The 6,890-nt window shown below is 40.6% G+C and overlaps 1 protein-coding gene across 10 annotated transcripts in view; it reads left to right on the top strand.

Moving 5' to 3' along the window:
- The first annotated feature begins 5,476 nt into the window (after positions 1-5,476).
- Positions 5,477-6,890, top strand: part of ank1b (ankyrin 1, erythrocytic b) — a 91,121-nt gene continuing 89,707 nt past the window's right edge. For all 10 annotated transcript variants that reach the window (XM_032539114.1, XM_032539110.1, XM_032539116.1 and 7 more), the window contains exon 1: positions 5,477-5,626. The gene's annotated coding sequence lies outside the window, so the exon portion shown is untranslated. The remainder of the gene's footprint in view (positions 5,627-6,890) is intronic.

The following is a 6,890-nucleotide window of genomic DNA, read 5'->3' as shown; positions in this document are numbered from 1 at the left end:
TGACTTGCAGCTAATTTACTTTACTGTGGAAGCAGTTTGACAAAGATGTCAACCAAATTCTGGAGACAATGGTGAAGGGAGAGGCCGAGAGAAGACCACAAACCATGACCACAATCATTGTGTGCTGGGGCAGCAGGATACTGGCCTGCTCGCAGGAGAACATGGACCAACATCTGGAAAAGACATACAGCACCCTGAGAGAGAGCAGGAGTTTGGAAAGTGCAACATCCTTATTGAACCTGAACCGGACGTGCAGTTTGACATGTCTGAGCTGTAGCTAAAGGATGTCAGAGAGGTCGTCCACAAAGCAAGGGCAAGCTCCGTTCCAGGACCAAGCAGCACCTCCATCGAAGTGTACAAGAACTGTCCCAAGTGCCTGCTGCATCTGTGGAAGTTCCTGTGCGTTTTCCGGAGGAGGGAAAAGATCCCAGAACTGTGGAGGGTGGCCGAAGGGGGGTGGATACCCTGCTGTTTCCAAGCAGCTGAGCACCTACCTACATCAGTCCAGAAAGGTGGCATTGCAGGGATGCCAGGCTGTCTGGAGCACACCGGTGCAGTGACACAGCTCATCAAGGAGGCCAGAGAGAACAAGGGCAGCCTATCAGTGTTATGGCTCAACCTGGCAAATGCATATGGCTTCATACCACTTAAGCTGGTGCAGCACACACTGAACAAAAATTCCATCCCCAGCAGAATTTGAGACCTAATCACAACTTCAGGATGAGGGTCTTTTTGGGAGCAAATCCATCAAGGTGGCACAAGGTGGAGATTGGAATTATCACAGGGTGCCCTTATTCTGTGTCACTGTTCTCCCTCTAAATGTGCTGTGTTTATATAGCGCTTTTCCAGTCTTAACAACTGCTCAAAGCGCTTTTACATCTACAGGATACATTCACCATTCACACACATTCATACACTGTGGCTGGGGCTGCCGTACAAGGTGCCACCTGCTCACCAACCTTCCAATTGGCAGGCAACCGCTCTACCACTGAGCCACAGCCGCCTCTAGCCATGAACATGCTCACAAAGTCTGCTAAATCGTACAGTCACCACAGTACCAGTCCCAGGAAGCCTGTAGATTCTACGAGGGCCACAACCAATCCAACTGTGTTATCCTAACTGTAATTTCCTAACTGTAAAATTAGGTTAGAAGAATGCTTATTTGTAAGCTACATCATTTACTTACCAATGAAGAATAATAGTTAATTTTCCCATCTTGTTTCTGTAGTTAGCAGCTAATAAGGGATGTTCCAGAAGGAGACGCTGCTACATTAAGTTCTGAATGTTGCCAGTTGACATGTGACGGGCTGGATGGATGGCTAAAAGTCTGGCCTCCCTGGGAAGTTCAAAGCCTGGATGCATCAGCATGGTATTCTCCCCAAAATCGTGTTGCCTCTCATCATCTAGTCCCATTCTCCATGGTCAAAACCTTAGAGAGGAGGGTTAGCAACCACGTCAGGAGATCCCTGGGGCTGCCCAAGAACCTGAGCAGCATTGCACTCTATGGGCACCACAACAAACTGCAACTGCCTTTCAAATCCTTGAACAAGGAGTTCAAGGTAAGAAGATCTAGAGAAGTGGTACAGTAGAGGCATTCCAGTGATCTGAAGGTGGCTGAAGCAGGGATCCAAGTGAGGACTGGCAGGTAGTGGAGGGCCGAGAAAGCTGTTCAGGAAGCAGTGGCAAGGTTCTGACCCACAAAGCAGCCCATCGCCTTTGGCAGCCAACACCTGACAAAGGAACACTGGCGGCCATCCTAACAACTGCGAGTGGACCTCGAACGGCAGCTGAAGGTTCCCAGCCATTGCAGCCACCACCCTGCAGCCAGACATTGTGCTTGTGTCTGAGTTAACCAAGCAAGCTGTGCTGCTGGAGCCAATGGGAAGAATACGTTGAAGCTCACCTAGTATGTTGGACTAGTCAGCGACTGTCAACAGGCTGGATGGAAAGCGAGGGGTCTCCTAGTGGAGGTAGGGTGCAGGGGATTTGCAGGCCATTCTTTAGCCGGAGCCTTCAATCAATTAGGCATCGAGAGAGAGGAAGAGGAGAGCCATACACAGTACAACCGATGTGGCAGAAAGGGCTTCAAGATGGATGTGGCTAAAAAGAGGAGAGCCATGGAGTCATGTGTAAGTAGCTATCTGGACACAAGCTGGGGTCTGGATCAGACCCGACTGGGTCGCCTGGAGAAGGGTGTATGATGTTAAGAGACCCAAAAGACTCGATGATTCCCGGAACATCACTGAAGATGTGTCCATAGGCATCAGCAGATGTACAGTATTTGCCCAACAAATTCCTGTAAAAAAATCCCTGCTACTGTAGAAGTAGTACTTGAAAAATGCAACCCTATCACGTTTGAAGAAGACTGCGGATAGCATTGGATGTTAACACAATGGTCTTAAATCACCCCTCCATTTCAACATAGTACTGACATAAATTCAGCATCTTGTCATACAATCAATTAAGAAGTTTTTTATTTTTTTGTTTCATATTTGTCAATTTTTTCCCTTTGCCGCAATTAACCATGGTAGTAAATTTACCCCAGAATGAAACACACACCTTCCCAATGTCCACTGGTGCAGTAACTGAAGTGCTGAGCAAACTCAAAATGCCTTTTTTGTTTCACTGTTTATCTGCATTGGTGCCCTTACATAGCGATATATCATTTTGACCCTGCATTGAGAGAACCAGCAGTACGGTTCTTTAGAGGGTTATACCATGGCCTATTGTTAGGCTGAGGTTGCTTAATTTGATGTTGTGTTATGCAAATGATGGCCCAATATTTCTGCATAGCTACATTGCAGTTTTAAGTGAGTGATAGAAGAAAACCACCTGGACAGCGCAGAGATCGAGGGGAAAAAAAGAACAATAAAGAGAACAAGCAATACATTTTGGTCCTGACAGCAATATCAGATATAGAGAGTGGGCTCCTACATCTACTAAATGCTTTCTCTACAACGTCCTGTGTGGTAGGTTCATTTGACTCTTTGCTGTCATCTACAGTTTCAAGAGTGTAAGTGTGTTGAGTTGTGTGCTAGTACTGGTACCACAGCAGTTATGGTAAAAGTGGCAATAGTTGCTTTTTCTAATTGTTGAAGCATTAAGAAAAAGGAAGCAGAAAAACTCCCTCTTATGACATATTCCAAAATGTAAAGGTACAGTATATTTACATCTTTAAAAGATTGATACCATATATTGATGTTAGTGTTGCCATTGCAATCAATCTTGTATTGCTTGTATACGTTTTTATTAAGGTCTAAAAATGTATAAGAAATATATCCACCACTCCAGCAAACACACTCTTACACTTACATTACATACAAATAAGAACACCATATTACATGTAGCTGATGGAGGCATTTCCGAGAACTGTAGGTGAACATCATATCAAGGTGAAGAGAAAGACGCGTCCTCTGTAACACTACTCACAACCTCTCTTCTTACTCCAGAGATGTCTATAGGCTTCATACTGGACACAGCAGCATTGGCTGAGTTTCAGAATGCTTTTTTTTTTTTTTGCTGAGGGAAGTGCAAGTCATCGTCAAGGGCAGAGACCAGTTGGTGGCAGGTCTGCGTTGGCGTTAGGCCAGATGGCATGTGACACTGCAAATCGGTAGGGCATTTTAGGGACATTTAAAGAACAGAGCCATAACATCTAATATTTGTGCAAAAACAACCATATGAAGTGCATATACAAAGAGGGAAATCTAACCACATGAAAGATAAATATAAAGACGAATGATGATAAATAAACTAGATATCATTAAGTACATAACAATGGTGGAGTCATAGTGTACAAAATGAAATCACCACTTTATCTAGACACTTATTTTTATATATCATACATTTTATGTTTAGATACAATCAAAATAAAAAAAAACATTTGTTGCAAAGAATAACAAGTGAAAAATACGTAAATAAATATAATAATAATTGGAGTAACAAAGTAATGAAACAAGAAATCCGCGATAGACACTTTCATGTAAGCATTAACATAGGCATATTTTTATTATCACATAGAAAGCATGTGAATCAGTGTAATATGACATCAAATGTAATCTCTTCTTTTTTTATCTTGTGAAGGGCAAATGACCATGACTCACTGACTCACCTACAAGGAGCATGAGTATAACACAGCAGTCAAAGATTTTTTTTCCAAGCAAAACATACCACAATTACATAAGGAAACCAATATGTTCAAAAAACAGTACTGTAGCGAGGATGATACAGAAAAATGTCTATTTGTAGTAATAACAACCAGCTACCACTTGGTGGTGCTTTAACACTGGACATGAGATGGTCAAAGATTTTGCAGTGCAGTTTAAGGTTTTAAACACTATGTGATGTACTTGTAAAAATCAGCAATGTAACATGAATCACCATCCGCGAGAAACAGTTTAATCTACTCAGAAATGTAGAGTGACATGCTGGCAGTAAATATTACACTTTCATGCTATACCATATGCCGATTAAACATGACTTCACTGCACTGTAGATTATTACACATAATTCACTCCTACAGCCATATTGCCCATTTTCTTTCAGATTGTGTTTAAAGTCATTTTACTAAGTGTTAAATTGTTTAGTCATGCTTATGCAACATCCTTGGCCATCCTCTACAGCAAGCTAAATGTTTCCAAAAGCACTTAAGAGAAAATTGGATGGTATTGTATTTTGCTCATTAAAAATGTAACACCCTGTCCAAAGATATTAGAGTGGCTGATACAGCAGACATTTTTTTTTTAAACAAAAGAAATGATCCTTTTGACAAGTCTTCCAGTTCCCAGCAGTGTATTGCTCTCTATTTTATTATTGTTTGGTGATGGTTATGGAGTATTGATGTGGTTATATTGTTAAGATAAACTAAAAACCACATCTCGGTTAATTCCAATATGAGTCTACTGATACTTAAGTCTAAAACAACGTGAAGGACTACAGATATTTTCAAATGCAAATATCATGATGGCATTTCCTTATTTCACTACAAAACCTCTTCAAATAGTTTGGATTCAGGTAACAGAAAATGTAACATGTTTGTTGCTTAATTAATTGTCCATATTAACAAGGACACAGTGTGGCTGAGGAGCAGGCGGAATCAGATTTGACCCAGAACCAGTATTGTCATTGTTTTCATCAATGATGGATCCCAGCACCATCTGCTCCAACTGTTCATCACTATTCTGTTTTTCTTTTCACAGTATGTGACGTCACCACTAAAATCATCACTGCAGATTTATACTTCATTGTTGTTATGTATGATCAAATACAACATGCACTGTGTGCACATTAAAACTTAGCATTAATTCATTTCATTTTATGAATGCATTTATTTTAGAAGTGATACTTTTGCCACCCTCTATTATAATGGGTGGACAGACACATTGGACATGCACAGGTCCAATGTGTCTGTCCACCCATTATAATAGTTCTGGCTACCATAACGTTACTGGTCTGTACTGTAATGCAGTGGAGTAGTGTGGGGTTGAGTTTCACACACAGCACAGGTTGATACTAAACTGCACCTTCGCGGGTTGAAGAGTGTAGATTAGGGCTCAGAATGAACCTAAACGTACGGCTATACTACATAAAAGCACATTCATAAGTAACGGTATGCGCGAATTTTATGGTAAGCAAGTTATTAATTATTTATTTGCATTGTCCATCCATTATTTGCCAGTAAGGTTAAAACGTTAGCCACCAGCCTTAACTTTTACTATAGCCTACCTTTATTTTTTTGTAAACAAGCTAGAAAATAGCAAAAATACCAGTGACTGAGGGACCACTGACTAGTAAAACATTTGTAACATGTTGGGAACTGCTGTAACCAATTGTTAGCTAAAATAGCCTAACATTAATCCTAAATACTTAGCAAGTATAAGTTTGTGCCATAGCCAACAACTTTAGCGCTAGCTATGTGTAGCTAGCCGTTAGCTAGCACTGTTCATTAAGAACGAGGTCTGCATAATTAAAATAAGCAACAGGAGCACAAGCTCGTTCAGCAAGCAAGCTATCTGCTCGGGAGCTCTCGTGGGCTTACTGCTACTAACTAGCCTTTTTAAGTTGCATTTTTTTTATGGCTAACGTGTATACATACATTAAATGCCACAGCCATACCATAATTCCATTAATGTGGGCCCAATTGCAGACCTACTACAATGAATACCATTAACTCCTCCTATTTGCTGTATCATGTTTCAGATGTCATTTTTGTCTGTCTTGTTAAGAAAGCAGCATCTTTAAAGAATATATTGATGCTTTTACGATAGATAATGCATGAAGATAGTCCCAACATGAAGGTGCATGCACCACCTACTGTACAGTAAGACCTAAACCGCAACAACAGTGCCATGTTATGTCCAACACTTGACGTGAGTGCAACCTTCAAAAACATTTGCCAACATTGTGGGCTGGACACTCTTTCACAATAAAATGCTTATTCAAATTATTTCACCATCACTGGTTGGCAAGAATAAGCAGCATGTCAATATTCCTAAAAGTGACTCTTTTTTGGTCATGGCTATGTTAAGTAATTTTCATATTTTCACAACAATTAGATAGCATGTAGCAAACAACAGGGATAGTAACTTCTCTTCATGGCAGCACATGGAAATTCATACACTGGACTGATCCTTCATTATGGTTTATTCATTCAAGTATTTAAGTGATTGGTCATATAAAAAAACGTGCCTGCCAAAGATCATTTGACACATTACTGAATAAACTAAGCTATGGGAGCATATACTGTATATATATATTGAACGGTCTATGTATGGGAGCATCAATCTTGTGCACTGAAGCTCTTCACCTATTTAGTCTCTATAATGTGCACATAATAACTCTAAATGTGCACATGCATCTGGGAATTGTTGGGTCTTTGTAAATTATAGAGT

Source organism: Etheostoma spectabile, chromosome 16 (genome assembly GCF_008692095.1).
Source record: "Etheostoma spectabile isolate EspeVRDwgs_2016 chromosome 16, UIUC_Espe_1.0, whole genome shotgun sequence".
Lineage (NCBI taxonomy): Eukaryota > Metazoa > Chordata > Actinopteri > Perciformes > Percidae > Etheostoma > Etheostoma spectabile.
The sequence above is the reverse complement of the archived record's forward strand: the minus strand, read 5'-3'. Positions and strand labels throughout refer to the sequence as shown.